This window comes from Miscanthus floridulus, chromosome 12, assembly GCF_019320115.1.
Source record: "Miscanthus floridulus cultivar M001 chromosome 12, ASM1932011v1, whole genome shotgun sequence".
In the NCBI taxonomy this organism is placed as follows: domain Eukaryota; kingdom Viridiplantae; phylum Streptophyta; class Magnoliopsida; order Poales; family Poaceae; genus Miscanthus; species Miscanthus floridulus.
Window position 1 is genome coordinate 46,079,978 of NC_089591.1, and position 22,065 is coordinate 46,102,042.

Below are 22,065 nucleotides of genomic sequence, written 5' to 3' on the forward strand. Positions count from 1 at the left end.
ACTGCTGGCTGGTTTGTGTGAGAGAAAAATACTGTTTCGGCTAAAAATTTACGATCGTATACGATAAGCACAAGCCAAACGAACATGCTAAGAAACTGTACTTTCAAAATTTCAATGCGAGCAGCACTACAACACTGCTTCTTACACTAAGGTGCGCATATCTAGCACGTTCGTTTAGTCGTATTTGGCTTATAAGCCATGACTTATCAGTCAACGAATAATATTTTTCTCTCACACTAAATCAGCTAACGATACTTTTAACCATGATTTATAAGTCAAACTAGCCCAAATAAACAGTACGATCATTTGCCATGCATGTATGGTAGTAGAGTCCTTGCTAGCTGCGCTAGACGAGCTGTCTCGGATAAAAGAATCCGTTAGTCAACCCAGGGGATGCGCGCAAGTACACGCGGAGAAAAATCAGACTCAGGATATATATAAAATTCCAGATCGCTCGCTGCACGTAACGAACGCCAACAAACAAACAGAGGCGCAACCGGCGGTCCGGCGCCGCAACCCAACACCGCAGGAGTCCTCTCCTCCCATTCCCATTCCTTCTCCCTCCCCTGCGGCTGGCCGCCGTGCCCACTGCGCCCAGCCACCCACGAACCACGAGCCACCTAGGCTTTCCTCCGTGCGCACTCCTCGAGACGCATCGTTCCCCGAGGCGTGAAGGAGGACAGGACCCCACTCAAGGCAACGTGTACGGCGAGGCGAGGCGGCGGGGTTCGGTCGGCGCGGCTTCGATCGTTCGCCATGGCCGGCGGGGAGAGGGAGGACGCGCTGGTGATGGACTCCGGCGAGAAGCGCCTCAACGAGCTCGGCTACAAGCAGGAGCTCCGCAGGGAGATGGTATTTTCGGTTCCTACGCCATTTCCTCCTCCCCCCCTTCCTTTCTCTTCTCACATGTTCTTCCTAGTATGGGTTTGTTTCTGGAGTTTTCGGAGGCACACGGTGCGATCAGGTTTGAATAAACCTGTTTACTACGGATAAAAATCGCGCCGTAGTAGAAGCCTGTTCTTTTTGTTTGAAGAGAAAAAAAAACCATCGGTACAAAAATGTGATCTTGATCGTCTTTCTTTGCGACTGAATTGAGTTTCTTTCTTCTCGGTTCTCAAGATTCTGATGTACGTCTGTTTGCCGTGTGCCTGCAGACGCTGTTCAAGACGCTGGCCATCTCCTTCTCCACGATGACGCTCTTCACGGGGATCACACCGCTGTACGGGAGCAGTCTGCAGTACGCGGGGCCGGCGCCACTCGTCTGGGGCTGGGTCGTCGTCTCCTTCTTCACCTGGTTCGTCGGCATCGCCATGGCCGAGATCTGCTCCTCATTCCCGGTACTTCGTGCTGCACTTTCCCTCTCTCTCTCTGATTACCATCTTCTTTGATTCGTGATTCGGCCACTCGTGCCTTTTTTTTTTGAAAGGGCTTACCTCTTGATTGATGCTAGTTGCCTTGCATGGTCAGATTTTCGCGTTCATATGCAGATTTTGCCAGCTATGTTTGGTTCAAATGGTACCATAGAAATCATCTGTTATCGCTTGCGTGGTTTTTTTTATTTACTTTTGGCATATGTTACGCGAGGTTACTTAGGCCTCGTTTAGATTGAAACTTTTTTCAACCTGATGAATAGTACCACTTTCGTCTTATTTGGTAAATATTGTCCAATCGTGGACCAACTAGGCTCAAAAGATTCATCTCGTGATTTCCAACTAAACTGTGTAATTAGTTATTTTTTTACCTACATTTAATACTCCATGCAAGCGGCTAAAAATTGATGTGATGGAGAGAGAGTGAAAAAACTTAGAACTTTGATGGGATCTAAACAAGGCCTTATTTAATTCCCTACCTATCTTCTGTTCTGAGTCTGTCAACGCTCTGCATACTGAACCTTTGTTTTTTCTTGAAACATACGTTTCTTACGGATCCCAGAAGAAGACTGAAAACTGTAACGCACCAAATCATACAGCTACTTCAATTTGTACATAGACCGACGTTACCCGGTCGCTTCTCTTTAAAAAAAATCATACAGCTAATTTGTATTGCTAATTTTCTTCAATCTGCCCAACCATCCTAGCAATGTTGCAATATGAAGTTTTACTGTCATGACTTTTCAACGGCATGGTTGCAACTGCAATGCATTGTTCTGATATACTTGTGCTCGTTCTTGTGAGAAAGGCTTGTTTCTGATCACATATATTTGCAACTGAAAACTGACACAGTTTTTCTTTTTTGAGAGCAGACCACTGGTTCTCTCTATTTCTGGGCTGCTCATTTGGCTGGTCCAGTCTGGGGTCCGTTGGCATCTTGGTTCTGTGCTTGGCTGGAGGCCATCGGCCTCATTGCCGGAATCGGCACGCAGGTACCCTCCTCTGTTTATTAGTAGTTACTAATCTTGCCACATGCTGAAACTGTCTATGACCGTAGTGATCTTCCTCTATTCTTCTGTACAATTTCATTTGATCCTTACATGGCAAAATGGAAATTGCTAGCTGTCCATTTCATTATTACTCCCTGTTTATAGCAAATCTCTCACATGCTCCAGTTTTCTGCAGTAATCTACCTCTGCTCTGGTGTGCAATTTCCATTTAATCCTTACGCGCAAACAATGGAAACTAACAACTGTCAATTTCACTACTCATAGATAATAAATCATACACGCTGTCTAGACAACTCATAATAACTCGTAGTGTACCAAATTAGATGTTCTATTCTACTCTGTAATCTCCTATTTGATCAGGTCTTTCAAAAATTTCAACTTGATCTAAACAATGGAAACTTACTGTGCACTTCAGTACTCACATGAACTCAACCAATCACACAACCTACCATGCCAACTCAACTTGCCTGCCTCTGTGTTGCAATTCCAGGCATATGCAGGATCCCAAGTATTGCAGAGCATCATCCTACTCTGCACCGGCACCAACACGGGCGGTGGCTACCTGGCCCCTCGCTGGCTGTTTCTGGTCATGTACATCGGGTTGACACTGATCTGGGCCGTGCTCAACACTTTTGCTCTTGAAGTCATTGCCTTCCTCGACGTGATCTCCATGTGGTGGCAGGTAACCTAACCGCTACCAGATTTGGAGAAGCCATTCTTCTCATCTCGTGGCACGCCATGCGCCTGTTTCTTGCCCGGCTTCAGCTGCTGTTTGGTGCTTGCATTGCAGGTGATCGGCGGCACCGTCATCGTGGTGATGCTCCCGCTGGTGGCCAAGACCACGCAGCCGGCGTCGTACGTGTTCACCCATTTCCAGACGGCGCCTGATGTGACCGGGATCAGTAGCAGCGCCTACGCCGTCGTCCTGTCCTTCCTGGTGAGCCAGTACTCGCTGTACGGGTACGACTGCGGCGGCGCACCTGACGGAGGAGACCAAAGGCGCCGACAAGAACGGCCCCATCGCCATCCTCTCCAGCATCGGCATCATCTCCGTGTTCGGTTGGGCGTACATCCTGGCTCTCACCTTCAGCATCCAGGACTTCAGCTACCTGTACAACCCGAACAACGAGACCGCCGGCACGTTCGTGCCGGCGCAGATCCTGTACGACGCGTTCCACGGGCGGTACAACAGCTCGGTCGGCGCCATCGTGCTGCTGTTCGTCATCTGGGGCTCCTTCTTCTTCGGCGGGCTGTCCATCACGACGAGCGCGGCGCGGGTGGTGTACGCGCTGTCGCGGGACCGGGGCGTGCCGCTGTCGTCGGTGTGGCGCCGCATCCACCCGCGGCACAAGGTGCCCGGCGAACGCGGTGTGGCTGTGCGCGGCAGGTGTGCACGCTGCTGGGCCTGCCCATCCTGCGCATCAACGTGGTGTTCACAGGCCATCACCTCCATCGCCACCATCGGGTGGGTGGGCGGCTACGCGGTGCCCATCTTCGCGCGCATGGTGATGCGGGAGGACGACTTCTGCCCCGGCCCCTTCTACCTCGGCCGCGCCAGCAGGCCCGTCTGCCTCGTCGCCTTCCTCTGGATCTGCTACACCTGCTCCGTGTTCCTGCTCCCCACCGTGTACCCCATCAAGATGGAACACCTTCAACTACGCGCCCATCGCGCTCGGCGTCGTCCTCGGCCTCATCATGCTCTGGTGGCTGCTCGACGCGCGCAAGTGGTTCAAGGGCCCCGTCAGGAACATCGACGAACACAACAACGGCAAGGTCTGAACACCACCTACGTCAAGCAAGCCTCGAAGCGACTCGCGCCATTCTCTCTTTTTGAACACCATGGGTGCTGATGAACACCGTGCTCTCCCTCTGTGTGTATCAGTGGGGTTTAGATTTTAGATTGTGGAGTGAGACCTCTGGGTGACATGCAAGGAAACTAGAGGTCGACCCACTATGTAAAACAGAGGAAAAATTGAGCAAACACAAAAGGAATATGAATGACCAACAAAGTACAAGCATGGGGACATTGATGTATGCTCCCTCTGTAACTACGTTATTTTAGGCTTGTTCTAAGCCAAACTTCCCAAACAATATAACTTCGATCAAGTTTTTAGATGTAAGCCAAAGAAGAGAAAAGGACACCTTTTTTTTTTAAATGAATCAAGCGAAGAGCTGCTAAAAGAAGACAAAGGAAGGAACACACAGGAAGAACAAGTAACACATTGAGAAAACACCGATGCTAAACCTCTGTTCTAAACGGTAGTATGAAATTTTGTTCATGCTTTCTGTCTAGTCATGTATATGCTGTGTGTTTATGTTGTGCATCTCTTACACAACTGTGTATATGTTGTGTCGAATGGTGTCAGCCATCGCATACTTTATTGGAGGGAGTTAAATCATTGATCAACAATATGGTCATCATATATGGTTGCATGTTTTTTCTTTTTAATTTTTGACGAGGAAGTGTTGCATGTCTCTTTCTTTTCTGGCCGGCCGGTAATGCTGCATGTGTTGCTTAGTACTCATTCTATTTCAAATTATAAGTCATTCTAACTTTTTTGGAGAGTCAAATCATAACCAGTTTGATTAAAATTATAGAGAGGATTATAAAGATTTATGACATCACATAGGTATACTATAAAAATATATAAATAATGAAGAATCTAATAATATTTATTTGATATCATAAATATTATTATTTTATTATATAAATTTGGTCAAATTTGAGATGCTTTGACTCCCCAATAAAATTGAAATGTATAATTTGGGACCGGAGGGAGTAACTGATGTATAGCTCGATCGTGCAATCATGTTTCCGTTGTCGTTTCAACCCTCGTTGACATTATTTGAGATATCTAGAACGTGATCATATACACATGCTCGATTACTTTTCAGGATAATATATATTTTGTTTATTTTGTGCGACAAGAGATGGCGATCCAGGTATCTGGGAACTGTTTAGTATTAATTGGTGCCTCGTATGTATGAACATTTCAATCTTTATGAGATGGGGCTGCCTTCAGGAAGTTCGTGTACACATCGTCGTCCTTACTTGTAATTATACAACTGTCGTCAGGCCTGAATTTTTTTTCACATGATGAGCCTATATATATATACTAGACAGTTCCACATAAAAGCAGTTGTTGGGTGACTAATCGATAGTTGAGAAGAGATAAAAAAAAAACGATACTGTAGTTGAGAATGCAATAATTCATTTCAACAAAGTTCAAGTTTAACTAGCCAACTATATATATATGGTTATTTGCCTTGCCTCACAGGGACCTAAGAATAGGTGGTATTATGATCTATATGCCCTAAACATAATTGACACCCCGGAGCACTCATCATCATCAGGGCAAGGATCAGAATGGTGCTGCCACAAAGTACCTCTAGTCTCAGAGATACTTGGAGATCTCAAGTGGCAATGTAGGTACGCATGAAGCAGGTGTTCCTTTCGATGTCAAGCTTGGCCACTCGCAGCTCCTTCTTCCTCACCTCAACAGCAGCCACTAACCCCATCAGACCCCTGCTGGCAGCCTTGCACGACAGGTAAACAACATCGGATCGTCTTGTTCAGCTGATCTATAAGCTGCTTGTGCTGATTTATACGGCTGATTTGTTGGGAGAGAAAAATACTGTATCATGGTTGATAAGTCGGCTTATATGAGCAGCCGAACTGTACCATCGTCGTCGATGCTCAAGGCGGGGTAACCCATATGCAGGACTCCCAGGGGGGACAAAGCTGCTTCTTTGGCCTCCTCCTCATCACAGTCACCACCGCTGCTGCTCATATGCTCTTGCAGCAGCTCACAGTTCCTTGGGTCACCGTCACCGACGTCGAATTCATGCGATTCGGCGGTGCATTCAGTGTGCCAGTCCTCCCATGAAGTGACCGGGAGTCCGGGATAGGCATGGCCTTCCACCAACCAGGGACCACGGAGCGCGTCGGCGGAGGCAGGCAGTCCTTGCGGCGCACCCATTCAAGATACGTGGCAGGTTCAGGGGAGGACACGGTGTTCTTCACCACTCTCGGCGGAACGATCTCCATCTCGACGTAACTTGATGCAGTCCTTGTGCTGGCTGACGGTGATGTCCCGGACAAAGCGCTCGCCGTCATTGAGGAACCTTCCTAGTTGCCCTTGGCCGGCAGCGGCAGCGGCAGCGGCACGTCACGCAGCTTGGGACGCTCCTCGAGGACGTCGCAGAGGAGGATGCCGCGCCAGAGATCGACCCAGCCCACCGTGCCGTTCGCGCCTCCAAGCGTGATCACGTTGCTCGTCGCGTGGTAGAAGTGCCTCTTCGCCGTGTCTGGGATGGGGCACACGCTGTCACGCAGCGGCGTCTCCACGGAAACTGGCTGGACCGTCCAGCTCCCCGTCTCGCCGCAAGGTTTGGAGCGGTACAGGTGCAGCGTGAAAGAAGGGATGATCTTGAGGGCGGCAACGACGTACTGATTGTCGTCGCCGTCGGCGGTTACCGCGCCGCGGCTAAGTATGGCGATCTCTTGGTCTCCGAAGCAATAGGGCCACGGGTTCGGGAGCAGATCCAGTCTCGGGTCCTGACGGTGCGCCCTGTAGACGAAGTAGTCGTTGTACTGGAAGTAATCCTTGCCCAGAGTGTTAACGGGGACCCGGAGGACGACGAGGTCGTCGTCGTCGGCGACAGCGACAGCGCAGGGCGACAGGCTCAGATCGTCTGGTGGTAGCTGTAGACCGGGGCAGTGCACGGAGATGTGGGAGAGGGCAGGCGGGGCCGCGGGGGCACGGTGCAGAAAGTCACCTCGATGGTATGGCCGGTGCTCGTCTTTGATCTGGCGGTGGAGGCGTTCTTGCTGGCGCCGCTGTAGGCTTTGACGTCGAGAAGGACGCTGCGGGCGTTCTCGTCGCCGCTGCCTTCGGGGCTAGCCGCGTCGTTGTCGGCGGCGGCGGCGGCCATGGCGTTCGATGGATCCACCAAGATCCAATCGGAGAAGGAGAATTGTTCCGCAGCGGCGTCGCGCATGGTGTTCGATCAAATCCAATCCGAGAAAGAGAATTGTTGGATCGATTAGAGATGGGCTCCACGTGGGAGCGGCGATAGCATGCGAAATTTTAGATTGATGACCTTTTACTTTTGTCCAGTCCATTCTTTTCAGCTCAACAGTCCAACCACGGCTCTATATTGGCTTCCGCATCCGATTCCAAGTCTGAGCCCAGCTTCCCTGGGAAAAAAATTACATAAAAACCGTATCCAGTGCATACCTAGTCGGATGGAGGATGCGTGTGCACGGAACGCATCAACTATCCTAGACGTCGTGGGTGCTACTAGAGCCGAGCGCATGGGAAATAATCTTTCAGAGGAGCTGCTTCTACTGGGCCGTTTAATGCGTTCCGTGCACACGCGTCCTCCATCCGAGCCAGGTGTATACACGGCGCCACGGTGGATACAGTTTCCATGCAATTCCTCCCTCTCTGGGCACTGGCCCGTCCGTCTGCGGAAACGGAAACTGTCGTTGCCTCCTGCATGTGACGCCTCATGTGAGGTTTTGGGCAAATTGAGCATCGTTGGATGGGCCACACCAAGAAACTCATGCAGCGCCATGTAGATTCCCGTCTCATGCAGTGCCATGTAGGATTTTTCTGATATGGAGATGTGGGATACGACCCCAGATACCCACGACAGACCATATAGTCTACGTCCCCTGGGGCGGCCCAGCCCACGAGACGAAGCCTTACAGGGCACGACACCGCTCGGCGCCTCCCGTAAGACACCGGGAAAATATCCTTAAGATACTACGATATCTGTCATGATACGTATGATCCTATGATTTCTATAATCTGTTATTACTTTCCGGTTATCTTCTAGATCTAACCGACTTGTAATCCTGCCCCCGGACTATATAAGGCGGGCAGGGACCCCTCCAAACTCACGCAATATCATACGATAGACAATACAATCCAACAGACCACATGAGTAGGGTATTACGTCATACTGACGGCTTGAATCTGTCTAACTCGTGTGTCTCTGTTGCCTTCTTATTCTCGATTACACGCATATCTGCCGATCAATCTACCTTTGTAGGATATCCCTCAGAGGACTGTCGATGATATTCTGTCGACAGTTGGCGCACCAGGTAGGGGTGTGCGTGTTGTTTCTATATCGAACAAGATGGTACGTTCCGCAGGCTCTTCGTCCCTCCCACAGCTCGGCCAGATCTTCACGGTCGGATCGATCTCGTAGATCATCAACGCTGACAGAGTCGAAGAGCTCATCGAGCCGATACAGATCGATTCTGCGTTGATCACCCCAACACCTACGACTGCAGATCCGATCTCGGAACCGCCTCCGAGGTCGCCTTCATCGACAACTCACCGCCCGCTTCCTCGCTACCAGAGGAGACAAATCAACAACGACGATCTGATCGCATCCATTGATCAGGTTGGTCAAAAGCTCACAGATTGTCTCTTCATCGCAGAATCGGCTCTGGACACTCTGGTTCAGCGCCGACCACCCTCCGATCTAGGTCTGTCCGAGGCTGCTCAGGAAACTCTAGGGGTTGTGGCTCTGCCCTTCGGGCTCACCAACGTCGCCGCCACTTATCAAGAGGCCCTACGGGGCAAATTCAGTCGACCAGGTTGGAGATGTCCACCCTCTCGCCGACCAGATCGCCTGACCAGCTCCTGTCGGCTGTCAACATGCTACATGTCAGCCGATGCCCTAGAGCATCCCTCCAAACCATCTTGGAGGAAAATCCATACTCCGAGTCCTAGGGCTCTATGGAGACTGTCGCTGAGACCACCGCCAAACAACTTCCTCTCCCTCCTTTCCGTGGTGGCACAATTTTCAACGTCAGCAGTCGATAGCCCCCCAGCAAGAAGGGGAAACTGAGGAGGACCACTGCCGCCCGCATTGACAGGAACGTCAACCATGTGTAGCGCCGAGCAAACGAGGCTACCCTTGCGATGGTCGAGGCTTAGCTTGACTCACAAGAAAGGCCACACCAACTCCATTGCAACATCGACGATGAATTTGTCCAGTGTTGATGGCCACGACGTCTACAAGACCCTAAGCGCCAACCTAGCCATGGCAGCCAACGAGCTCGTCCCGGCTCCCACAGACATCAGAGGTCGCCAAGGTCGCCGCCATGCTTAAAGCGGCGCACTGCCAGGTCAACGAGATCCTCTAGGATCAGAGACCTTCATACTCCACAAGCTCGATTCACCGATCAGCCGCGCCAAGATCCGATCACCGCCCAAGTCGCTTCGCTGACTAGCACCACGATGACAGGCAACCCCTCAGGGGGAGCTAGGGGCAACCGCGTCGAACACCTTCGCCAACACGACCTAGGATATCTGAGTGCACCTCAATAATCTCCGAGACACACGACGACGTATCGACGAGCGCCGCTTTTGTCGCCATGAAGAAGAAGTACGGCGCTGTCAAGAGTACGAGCAAGAGTACAGTAACCTAGACTCAGCTCTCGAGCCACTCAATGCCGGCAACACTGCAGATCACGGCACCAACAACCCTAAAGGCCCCCCAGCTTTCACGAGGGCACTCCGAACACTCCAGTGGCCTCATGGTTTCAAAATCACTAGGGTCGAGCCCTATGAGGGAAGAATGAACCCCACATAGTGGCTACAGGCTTACACCACTACTGTGCGTGCCTGCCGGAGGAGACACCTAGTGTCATGGCGAACTATCTTCCCGTCATGCCTCAGGATTCCATCAGATCCTGGGAAGAGCTGAAAAAAGTCTTCACCGACAACTACATGGCTACATGTACTCGGCTAGGCACCAAGCATGATTTGAACCACATCTATCAGAAGTCATTCGAGCTCCTCCGTAGCTACATCAGATGCTTTTCCGAGATGAGGAATTATATTCCTAACATCACGGAAGCTGAGGTCATCACCTGCCTTCAGTCCGAGGACTCTATCATCGCGATCTCCTGCTCCAAGTTCAATCGCAAGCTGCCCATAGGGATCGACGAGATGATTATGACCGCCAACCTAGTACACCGACGCTGAGGAAGCCGAGGTGCGCTTCAACAAGAATGCGGGCACTCATCGCCCAACTCGCCTCAGCGATGATCGCCCCGACGACCGGCGCCACAGCGACTGCCGCTACGATGACCGTAGTCATCATCGGGACAACGGCCAGTGATTCGACAAGAAGGATTCAAGTCTGGTCAATATCGTCGTCCGTCGGCCAGACCACATCATCGCCGTCGTTGATGAACCCCACGCCAAGCGCAACTACGATGAGCAATATAAGAAGATCCTCGATGGCCCGTGCCCTCTCCACAAGAATGCCAAGCATAATATGAAAGACTACCTTAGCTTGGCTAAAGAATTCCAGGCCAAAAAGCCGTACGACGACAACAACGACTGGCGCCAAAGGCTGCCGACCACCTGGGGGCAATAACAATGCCTTCCAGGATCATGACAAGGTGGTCATCACCATCTTTTGGGGCCTCACCTCCACTGAGAGCAGAAGAGAACGGAAGCTCGCCGCTCGCCGGGTGCTCACCGTCACTACGGAAGACACCGCCACGAACCCCAGCTATCGTCCTTGGTCCGAGGTCCCTATCACCTTCAGTAGGGCCAACCAATGGGCGGACATCCCCTACACCGGGTGTTTCCCACTCGTCCTTGATGCAACCATCCAGAAAGTGCTTTTCAGAAAAGTTCTCGTCTATGGTGGGAGCGCTCTGAACCTCCTCTTCGCTAGAGCCCTAAAGGAGCTAGGCCTCGGGATAACATATCTCACACCCTCTGACTCCTCCTTCTGGGGTGTGGTACCTGGTAGGGTATCCAAACTACTTGGAGAGATCACCCTACCAGTATAGTTCGGCACAGCAAGCAACTACCGCATCAAGCACATCAACTTCTACGTTGCTGACTTCAACACCGCCTATCATGCCATACTTGGTCTACCAGCTTTGGCCAAGTTCATGGTTGTACCACACTATGCTTACCTGGTGCTAAAGATGCCTTCTCCTACAGGAGTCCTAGCCCTGCGGACCAACCTCTCCATCACCTACGCCTACGAGACAGAGAGTCTCGCCCTCACCGAAGCCACCGACCTCTCCATCTAGATGGCCAGTGTGGTCATCGATGCCAAGACGGTGCCCACCGATGACCTAGAGATCCCATCACTGGAGCCTCCTCATGCCTCCGCCAAGTCTAAAGAAACCAAGGAAGTCAGCCTCGACCTCGACAACCCCTCCAAGATAGTGAAGATTGGGGCTCACCTTGACCCCAAATAGGAAAGCGCGCTTGTCTCCTTCCTACGTGCCAATGCCAACATGTTTGCTTAGAAACCTACAGACATGTCTGGGGGTACCACGGGAGAAGATCGAGCACTCCTTAAATGTCTCATCGACCGCCAAACCGATCAAGCAAAAACTCTGACTGATTCGCACCAGACAAGGAGACTATTAGGGTAGAAATAAAATGGCTCCTAGCTGCTAGATTCATAAAAGAAGTGTATCATCCTGAGTGGTTAGCAAACCCTGTTCTCGTTCAAAAAAAGAATAAAGAATGGAGAATGTACGTTGATTACACTGATCTTAACAAACACTGCCCTAAAGACCCCTTCGGTCTGCCTTGGATAGATGAGGTTGTAGACTCTATCGCTAGTTGTGAACTGCTCTCCTTCCTCGACTATTACTTCGGCTATCACCAGATCTCCCTCAAGGAAGAAGAGCAGATCAAGACATCATTCATCATGCCTTTCGGTGCATATTGCTATACCACCATGCCCTTCGGACTCAAGAATGTTGGGGAGACCTACCAAAGGGCCATCTAGATGTGCCTCGATCAACAGATAGGCCTCAACATCAAAGCTTACATCGACGATGTGGTCGTCAAGTCCAAGACCATCGATAATCTCATCATCGACCTCAAAGAAACTTTCGCCAACCTGAAAAGGTACCGATGGAAGCTCAACCCTTCAAAGTGCATCTTTGGGGTTCCATCCAAAATACTCCTGGGCTACATCGTTAGTGCCCGTGGCATTGAACCCAATCCCAACAAGGTCTCCGCTATCATCAACATGAAACGTCCGACCTGTGTAAAGGACATTCAGAAGCTTCCAGGGTTGCATGGCTGCTCTCAGTCGCTTCATATCAGTGCCTCAGCGAAAAGGACCTACCAGTTCTTCAAACTCCTCAAGGCCTCTAAGCGCTTTTCCTAGTTAGAGGAGGCAGATACAACTTTTGAGCAGCTCAAGTTATTTTTAACAAAGCCTCCAATCTTGATGGCGCCTCGACCAGACGAAACTCTACTGATCTACATCACCGTCACTTCTCGCGTCATTAGCATAGTTATCGTCGTCGAACATGAGGAGGCCGAGCACGCCTATAAGGTGCAATGTCTAGTCTACTTCATTAAGCAAGGTCCTTAACGAGCCCAAAACTCATTATCCTTAAGTTTAGAACTGCTATATGCTATTCTGATCACAGTCACACAAGCTCCACCATTGCTTCGAGTATTACAAGATCATTGTGGTTACTGAGTTCCCTCTAGGGGACATTCTCTGCAACAAAGAGGCCAATAGCTGCATAATCAAGTGGGCTGTTGAGCTCGGCACTTCATCGAATTCAGAAGCAGGCCTACCATCAAGTCACAGGCGCTTGCTGATTTCGTCGCTGAGTGGACCGAGATCCAAGAGTCCATCACCGCTACTTGCCCTGAGCACTGGGTAATGTACTTCGATGGCGCCCTCAACATCAATGGTGCTAGTGCGAGCATTCTATTCATTACACCGACCAAGGATAAGCTCTGATACGTTCTCCGAATATATTTTCTAGCCTCCAACAACGCTGTCGAATACGAAGCGTGTCTCCACGGACTCCGTATAGCCATTGAGCTCGACGTCAAATGCCTCATGGTATATGAGGACTCCACGCTGGTCATCAACCAGCTTAACATAGACTGGTCCTACTCTAGTGAAAAGATGGATGCATATTGCACCAAAATTAGGAAGCTTGAAGGAAAATTCTACAGTATCGAGTACCACCACGTGGTACAAGATCAAAATCAGCTCGCCGATCAACTATCCAAGATAGGCTCTTCTCACGCCATGGTTCGGCCTAGGGTCTTCGTTCAAGACCTTTTGGCGCCATCCATTAAGAAGAGAAGGAAGTTCAAGAAATTCCCCCCGCCGAGCAGCTGGTACTCAGTTCATCAAGTACCTCACCAGTGCTGAAGTACCCACCGACAAGACTTGAGACCGAACACCTAATCCATCAAAGCAAGCATTACATGCTGGTGGATGGCAACTTGGTGAGGAAAAGTGCCAAGGAAGGGATACTGTAGAAATGCATAACCCAAGAAGAGGGAGTGAAACTACTTCTCAAAATTCACTCTGGTTCCTACGGCAACCACGCGGCCTCGAGAAACCTGGTCAGCAAAGCTTTCTGAGCTGGATTTTACTGGCCCACGGCCATCGCTGACGTTGTGAAGGATGTCCACTTTTTTGCCAAGCAAATACACATGCCAGCACAAGAACTACAAACCATCCTAGCTTCCTAGCCCTTCAGCATGCTGGTGACTAGGATATGATCGGGCCCTTCAAGCTAGCACCAGGTGGTTTTCTATACATGTACATTGCCATCGATAAGTTCTCCAAGTGGATCGAATATAAACTGCTTGTTTTGGCTACTGCAAAGAAAGCAGTCGAGCTCTTCGAAGATATCATCCACAGATTCGGTCTCCCGAACAGCATTATCACTAACCTCGGAACTACATTTACTGGTCATCATTTTGGGACTTCTGTGAAGATCGATGCATCTCCATCAAATATGTTTCCATTGCCCATCCTAGAGCCAACGACCAGGTCAAAAGGGTGAATGGCATGATCCTTGATGCCCTCAAAAAGAGGCTATATCAGAAAGAAGAAAAGCATCTAGGCAGATGGCTTAAGGAGCTACCGGTTGTGGTCTGGGGACTACATACTCAAGCTAGTCACAGCACTGATGTGTCTCCATATTTCTTGGTCTATGGCTCAGAAGCCATACTACCAGTGAACATTGCCTTCTGAGCACCTAGGATGGAGCATTATGATGAAGAGCAAGCCACAACTTTTCGGATAGAGGACATCGACTAGGGCCGAGGAAGAACGCCTGATCACCTGTGTCTGCATAGCCAAATACCTAGAAGGCTTGCGGAGATACTACAACCACAACATCAAAAGTCATTCATTTGCTGTCGGTGACCTCGTTCTCTATAGAAAGCAAAAAACTGAAGGGATGCACAAGCTCTCCTCCCTCTAGGAAGGGCCTTACGTCGTCAAAGAGGTTACCCTGACTTGGGTCTTATTGGCTATGTGACTTGGACAGAATCGATATCCCCAATTCATGGCACATCAAGCACCTTATACGTTTCTATTCCTTGAAACGCTCCAGATATGTATTCTCCTACTCCATGATGAATAAAGTTTTGGTCACCATAATTTGTCTCCATTATTTCTCCATTACGATTTAATCTGCCACTTACGGTTGCCGAGCTCTAAGCTACTCCTTAACGAACTCCAATATGAGATCACCATAAATGCTCTGCCACGTTTCTCCATATCTCCAATATGTGAATGCCATAAACACTCTGCCGTGTTGCTCCATATCTCTAAAATGTTTCGCCAATCGCCGCGCAACACACGTTTTGTTCTATGCTCTATGGAAAAGACCCAGTCTCTGATCTCTCCCTACACGTGCTTTGGGCTCCAGTGCTCTATGTTATGGGTGGTCGGCTGTGGTTCCTTGGTCACACCTATTCCTCATACACGTGCACAGGCTCCGTGCTTGATGTTATGGACTATGGGCTAGCCAAGGCCAAGAGCATAGTAAGGAACTAACTCCTCGGACAGCCACTTATACTATGTATATCTCCAAGTTAATTCACCAACCACTGAGCAGCACACCTTCCGCTCTGTTCTCTATAGAGAAGACCCTAGTCTCCGATGTCTCCCTACATGTGCTATGGGCTCCGCGCTCTGCGTTATAGGTGGTCGGCTATGGTTCCTTGGTCACTGCCTGTTCCTCCATGTGCACGGGCTCCGTGCTCGACGTTATGGACTATGAGCTAGCTAAGGCCAAAGAGTTCAGTAATGAACTAACTGCTCGAACACTACTTATACTATGTATAATTGTGTTAGGGTTAACACTACAATAATTTTTTCACCGCAATACTAGCAAACTGCATAAACATGCACATGTCAACATTTATACATATATATAAATGATTGTTTGCACCCTTGCATGTTTTAACTACTCTCCGGTTATTATAGACTTTCCTCCGAGCAGATCATCGGGTTTCGCCATCGCCGTCCATCTCGCCAAATAGGTCGATGTCACCGGCCAGTTTCTTCGTCGCGTCTTCCACCTCATCTTCCAGCTACTGGTGCTCCATCGCGCCCGTTCCTCTGGTGAATCTGGCCCCTATCGCTTGAAGGTCAATGGTAGGGTAATGGGACCGGACCACCGCCAAGGCATGTGTAATGGCAGTGATGATGGCGTCATGGTTGAAGCTCTTGAAGTTTTCCCATGTCGCCTTGCACCTTTTGATGATGGTGTCTAGACACGGTGGCCTGCCATCGAGCTGAGGAGCCGCCTCTAGGTCGACGCAGTCAAGCACTGGTTTGACTCTAGCAACTATGACGTCGAACTTGTTCCTCTAGGCCCTTGCCTCCTGCTCTAGCACATTGAACTATGCCTTAACCTTCCGATGATAGTCTGTAGGCATCACAAGGATCCATTAAGCCAAGAAATTACTCCAGCAGTAACTCTGACCACGAAGTATTCACCTTTTAGCTCCTCGACCAGCTTCTCTACTCACCCTGACTCCTTCTCCTTCTCCTCTCAGAGTTGCTCGATGGCTTGACGTAGCTAGCCGAGCTCTGTATCTTGCTCTACAAGCATAACGATCGTCAGCAACAATAATACTTTAGCAATGCAAAGGAAAATCGCCGATACGCCATACCTTTTCTCTGCTTGGAGACATTTCGGAGCTGCTCAAACTTTCACTCTAGCTGCTCGAACACACTTGTTAGCCGCTCAGAGACGGTGGCTAGCTGCTCGAACTTGCCCTGCAACTGCTCGGACGCCATCGCTAGCTGCTCGGTTAGGATGCCTTTCTGGTATTCTTGGTCCCCACATGTTGGACTCAGCAAGGTCTCGCTCATGCTGGGCCCTCTGGATGTTCTTCTCCATAAGCTTCATCGCCTCTTTGAGCTTTTCATTCTCCTTGGTGAGGGGCTCCATCCTCTTGATCAGCTGGCAGCGTTGCTCGGCAGTCCGAGTTATCCCCTACAAACGCACAATGATTATGAAGAAATCTGATCTCCAACATCAAAGACAAGCATTCCAGGCCCAGTACTAACTTTGATCTGCTTCATGACTCCAGAAAGGGCGGACTCCAGTCTCCTAAGCTCCCTAGTGGTGTCCTCCTCCTTAACGACCACCACTTCATCGCCTCGCTTATGAAGGATTCAGACAGCTTGAGGTCATGATTCCTCATGCTCGATTTCTTCCACCTCTTCCTCCTCCTCCACAGATGGAGGCACCACTAGGGGGTTCCGTGGTCAAACAGTGTGTCCGACCACGCCCTTTGATGCTTTAGGGCGCACCGTCTGCCCCTCTGGCACCGTAGGTTTCTCTGCTTCGGACTTCGACGCAGCATCGGCAACTCCAGCCTTTGCTCTCAAGATCCTAGTGGTTTTCGCTGCTACATTGGGCATCACCACCGACCCATCTGCCGTCACTACCAACCATTCACCACCGCCAAGTACATCAACAGCGGTGGCTGATTTCTCTGCAGGCCACCGAGCACCTAGGGACTCAAGGACAGGGTGTGCCAGCATTGCTTCTGCCCCAGGACCAGCCCTAGGTTGCTCGTCAGTCTGGATGAGCGGGGTCAGATCCTCTGTACCCCTTGCTCTGCATTAGATTAGCTCGTCAATCGCTAAAAAAAAGATAAGGATATGACAACACAATAACTCCGAAGCAAGGATACTTATGTGTCGGCCTACCGATACACTTTCCTAAACCGGCGCTACCTACCTGAGCCCCTAGGTGCATCCTTGGGGTCAACTCCCATGCCCTGGGGTATAGGTCTAGCAAGCCTCCATCATCGACTTCGCCTCCTCCTATCGCTCCAAGACTCCCATCGCCTAGTTGATCGGGGACTCCCACCTTTCCCTTCGATTGTTCCTCTGCGCGCGTGTTGCGTAGAGGCGCCTCAGTGCTCGGTGGAGGAGCCACTGGCACTTCATCATCATTCGACCATTTAGATATCGTCGTGCTCTACGTCCAAGTGGTCTGGTTACCACCAAGCGAGATGCCGCCCAGCTTGTGGGGGACAACACCTGATGTCTTCCTTTTCTTCTGGGCCAGCCCATCTACCGATGCCCTCTTCCCCTAGACTTTCTCCAACACCGGGGGGTACTCTCCGTCCAACCAGCATCGGTGCCTCCAGATTCTGATGAGGCACTGATGGCACCTTCCTCAGGCTACGTCGGTGGCTGGGCGTCTACTGCCTATGGCCAATCACCCCTCAGCACGCCCAAGAAGTACATCGATCGTTCTTGTGAATGGACCTTTCCATAAGTACATTAGTTCACACTGCTCGGCAACAATAAAGGGTAAAAAGCATTAGGAACAAAACAATTGGGATGTTTACCTGAGGAGGTGGATTCTTGCAGTTAAAGGGTCTTGTTTGCCCTAACACATTGAATGAGGCAAATGGAGCGAATAGCTCTGCGACCTGCTCTTGCACCTCGTCCCTCGACAACATCTCTGTCCTCTCCCGGGTGCCATCGGTGTCGCCCTTGAAGTCATAGCCCACGTGGGCCCTCTCCTTGTAGGGCTAGATGCCGTGCACTATGAAGCTCGCCGCAATGAGTCCACCGTTGGTCTTCATGCCCTTTATTAGGCGGAGGAGCTCCCTCACTTGCTTCATATCTGCACTGCTTGGCCTCTCTGACTAGCTTTTCTGGCTTTCTGGGATGTGGTCGGCGTCGCTTTGGACGGTAGGGTGGCTCTACTTTATGTAGAACCATCTGGCATTCCACCCCTTCAGTGATGTGTTTAGCAGCACAGTAAGGTACTCGCCCACCATTCCATCGCGCAGCTAAAGATACACTCCACCGACCACCTTGGAACCACCGCCACCTTTCTTCTTTAGCCAGAACAGGTGACAAAAGAGGTTGAAGTGGGGAAGGATTCTGACATACACCTCACAGAAATGGATGAAGATGGATATGTGCAATATGGTGTTTGGGTGGAGGTTGCATAGACTAACTCTCTAGAACTCCAACAAATCCCTCAAGAATGGATGAACAGGAAATTCTAATCCACGCCAAAAGTAGTCCTCAAATACTATGGCTTCATCAGTATGAGGCATTGGGTAGGGCTCACCAAGGGCTAGCCACCATCCGACGGTGACGCGGTCAAGAAGAACACCTGCCTCCACCAATCTATCGAGCTTCGCCTCCCTTGTGCGCAACGGCACCCACTCTTTATCATGGCTGACTCCGACACTCGCCTTCTTTGGGTTACTAGCTCCCTTCTTTGATGCCATTTCTTAGATCTGGTTTGGGATTGGTGGTGGAAGCGCATGTGGCTATGAATCTAGAAGCACGAGGGCTAAGGAGGAAGATGAAATGGCAAAGTGGCAAAGGTGGGAGCATGGGGTGCGGCGGCGCAGTTATAAAGCACTCCCCCACCTTTTCGCATTCGAGGGTTTTTGGGAAACCGCTCCTAGATTTGCTCCTCTCCGAGTTCTCCGCAACCATGTGGTGGGCTGTTACCTGGACCTTTGCGTAAATACAGCCTGTATCGCTCACTTCTCACCACAATTTGTTACTACTCATCGAATATTCACCGACTTCTCCACCAATTGTTACGGCTTAGTAATTACTACTGTATAACCATTACTTTGGTATTTTCTTCATGATTTGTTTTCTCCAAGATTTCCTCTTGTGGCTCGGGGACTGCGTCAACACTACATCTCAGTTCCTCACCGCATTAGGGACTTTCTTCTATTGACTGTTGTTTCTGACCCTAGCACCACGTGACCACGTCACCTACTGTTAGGCTCAGGGACTAAGTGGGCTCACTTCACCTTGCGGTGAATGTGTTTTTCTCATTTTGAGGCTAAGCCCGGGGACTGGCTACCTGCTCGGCTGGTCTTCTACTTTTCTTCTACTTTGGACCCTAGCACCACGTGACTATGTCACCTACTGTCAGGCTCGGGGACTAAGTGGGCACATTTCACCTTGCGATGAGTGTGTTTGCTTTAATCTGGAAGACTCCACGCCTCTTGAAGCTGAAGAAGACTATCTCCCTTTCTCATGGTCGGACTCTAAGTGGGCATACTTGGTCCACTATGAAGAAATTTTCGTTTCTGAACTTGAAGCTCCTTACACCCTTATGGCATGTTGTACTTCGATTACGCTGCTCGGCGATGGTTCACACTGCTCGGTGATGGCTCACACTGCTCGGTGATAGTTCACGCTGCTCGATGACTGCTCACAACTGCTCGACAACTCATCATGGTGGTCAGACCATGAATTTGACTACTTGGCTTTGTTCGCACCTGCTTAGGACAAGTTCAAGACGGCGTTGCACAACGGGTACAAGGCGCTTGGGGACTAGCTATGGGGGGTACGACCCCGGATACCCATGGTAGATCACATGGGCTGCGCCCCCTAGGGTGTCCTAGCCCACAAGACGAAGCCTTACGGGGCATGACACTGCTCGGCGCCTCCCATAAGATACTAGGAAGATATCCTGAAGATACTATGAGATCTGTTAGGATACGTATGATCCCATGATTCCTGTAATCTGTTATTACTTTCTGGTTATCTCCTAGAACTAACCGACTTGTAACCCTACCCCCCAGACTATATATGGCAGGTAGGGACCCCCTCTAAACTCATGCAATATCATACGATAGCCAATACAATCCAATAGATCATAGGAGTAGGGTATTACAGTCATACTGACGGCCTGAACCTATCTAACTCGTGTGTTTTTGTTTCCTTCTTATTCTCTATTACACGCATCTCTGCCGATCAATCTACCTTCGTGGGATATCCCTCAGAGGACTGTTCGATGATATTCTGTCGATAGGAGGAAAGAGAGGAGAGAGAGATCACGAAAGAACCACCTCATGAGCTAAAATTTAGGACTATGAGACAACTATTATACCATTATATGAGTTGTCATTGCCATACAACTCACACTTTTACTTTTATTCTATGCATAAATTAAGGAATTGTGAGTCACTCTGAGACAACGTAAAAAGCATCCATTATACATGTTGTTTATTAAGTCATCATAAATTATGTGGCACCATACGAGACAACACAGAGACAAGACCAATGTACTTGTCCTAGTCTAGTGTTCTATATTTTTGGTTTTTTTTCTTCATTTATCAAAGTGATATCTTTTGTCTATTGTTACATACATTGTGCATTATCAACCGGTAGTATTTTTAATGAATCAATGGGTTAGTAATTGCTTCCGTGTTTCGTTTGGTTTTGCGGTCCATTATGTTAAGTGGCTCTATTAATAGATGTACATCATTTGTTATTAGTCTAGGTTCATTGTACCACTAGGTAGTTCCTAGATTGTAGCTCAAGCTGTACATGATAAGGTTTATCTTGTTGTATCAATCCCTTGTACAAGCCACTGCCGAGGGGCTATTCCCTGAGCCTATTTAACACAAAATCAGGAGCTAGGGAAAGGCATCCCGTTCCACCAAACTTCACATAGTATTCAGAGTCGGCTTCCTCATGGAGCTAATCCATGGCCCAATCTTCTTCCGCTGTGTTTGCCTCTCCCTTGCTAGGTTTTCCCATGACAGAGAAGCTTACGCGCCACAACTACCAAATGTGGCACGCCCAAGTCGTTTCTACCTTGAAGGGCGCCTAGATGGCCGGGTACATCAAGGCCGTGGCAAAGCCTTCGGCGGAGTTCCTCACTCCGATGAAGGACGAGAAGGAGAAAGGCGTCATCGATCTAGTGCCGAATCCGGAGTAATGAGAATTGGGTGGCGAAGGACCAACAAGTCTTTAGCTTCCTGCTATCATCTCTTGGGAAAGAGATCTTCACGTAGGTCTTAATTGCGCAAACAGTGGGCCGAGCTTTGGGCCACTGATCGAGGGGACTCATGGCTCTTGCAAGGGTGTCCAAGGAGACATCGACCATTGTTGAATATTTTCACGAAGATGAAGTCCCTCGCTGATGAGATGGCATCGATCGAGAAGAAGGCTAGAGGATGAAGAGCTCATCTCGTACATCCTCACCGGGCTCGATCTAGAATACAACCCCGTCAGTTTCTGCCATCGCTGCCTAGATCTAGAATACACCTAGCTTGTTTGTTTTGAGCAACACATGGAGATGCACGGTGGAGGATCCCAATCCTCCGCTAACACAGTGTTACACCCTAAATCATTTACTAAAACATGTCATGGGCATTATGTTTATGTGTTAGTGCATGTGATAAAGTGTGTCGATTCAATTTCTTGTAACCTAAAATGACTAATAAAAATGTTAAACGAAAGTTGATTCAATAGCTCATGTATATCAACTTGGGTTTAAAACTAATTTTTATTGAACAAAAATGCTATCAAACATATATGTGGCGCTTAAAGAAAGTTTGGAATTTGAACTTTATAGATGACAGTGAAATACTTGCTGT

General features: G+C 49.6%; 3 pseudogenes; 2 read left to right on the plus strand and 1 right to left on the minus strand.

Moving 5' to 3' along the window:
• The first annotated feature begins 487 nt into the window (after nucleotides 1-487).
• Nucleotides 488-4,493, plus strand: LOC136497729 (amino-acid permease BAT1 homolog; annotated as a pseudogene).
• Nucleotides 4,494-5,794: 1,301 nt separating this feature from the next.
• LOC136495457 (uncharacterized) lies at nucleotides 5,795-7,315 on the minus strand (annotated as a pseudogene).
• Nucleotides 7,316-21,632: 14,317 nt separating this feature from the next.
• Nucleotides 21,633-21,727, plus strand: LOC136498753 (small nucleolar RNA Z247; annotated as a pseudogene).
• Nucleotides 21,728-22,065: the final 338 nt, after the last annotated feature.